The sequence below is a fragment of the Habropoda laboriosa genome, unplaced genomic scaffold, assembly GCF_001263275.1.
Source record: "Habropoda laboriosa isolate 0110345459 unplaced genomic scaffold, ASM126327v1 scaffold113, whole genome shotgun sequence".
NCBI classification, from domain to species: domain Eukaryota; kingdom Metazoa; phylum Arthropoda; class Insecta; order Hymenoptera; family Apidae; genus Habropoda; species Habropoda laboriosa.
Window position 1 is genome coordinate 440,763 of NW_017100216.1, and position 856 is coordinate 441,618.

The 856-nt window shown below is 42.2% G+C and overlaps 1 protein-coding gene across 4 annotated transcripts in view; it reads right to left on the reverse strand.

Annotated features, from left to right (window-relative positions):
- Positions 1-856, reverse strand: part of LOC108570859 (multidrug resistance protein homolog 49) — a 123,371-nt gene that overhangs the window by 109,641 nt on the left and 12,874 nt on the right. The window lies entirely within an intron of this gene.

An 856-nucleotide genomic window follows, 5' to 3' on the forward strand; every position in this document is an offset into this window, starting at 1 on the left:
TCACACCGTTCGCCACGAGACGACAGAGGGAGAGAAAAAGAAGGAAGAAGAAAGGTGGGGAATGGAAGAGTTTCGGCGCAGAGTCGGCGGGAATTTCAGTTTTCCCTCTTGGCGAGGAATTGCGACGTCGCCCGCGGCGGATGAAACACGGAAAGTGCGAGTCTAGACATCGAGAATCGTTCAAAAGGGTCTGCCACGAGAGATTTTCGTTTCACACAGATCTCTCCTGCTGCCGCCTCTGCATTTCCATGCGAACGTATCTCCGCTACCACGCCGGATTATTATCGGATCACTAACGGAGGAAACTTTGAATTTTTTTGGTCGAAGAGGGAAAATTGTTCTCGATACGCTTTTGCATGGAGGGAGTGGCCGAAAGTAGTGTGGAATGGATCAGGTGATTCCTTGTGCAGAAATGAACGAAATGTGTGGAGTAGAATTTTTTCATCCGAGGCTCAATTTTGGAGAGAATCAAAATAAGGGGACAACACAAAGTGGTAATTAGCGATTTTTGTGAAACTTTGGTATGTTTTGGAAAGTTAGGTAAAATTTCGATTTTTGGGCACTTTGGTGCAATTTCTGATTTTCGGAAACTTTGGTAAATTTCCGATTTTCGGAAACTTTTGATTCTCGATAAATATTCGACGCGTAATTTTTCTATCAGCAATCGTCCACATTGAAGGGTTGAAAATCGCTCTCGAAGGTAGGGGTAATAAACATATTTGCTTTACACTTTTCATTCATTTTTTATTTCTCAAATTTGTTATTGTAAAATACAAAACTCGTCTCCGAGATATTAGACTGAATATATTTACCACCCTCGAAACTTTGCGGGCGATTTTGCGGATCGAATATTGTT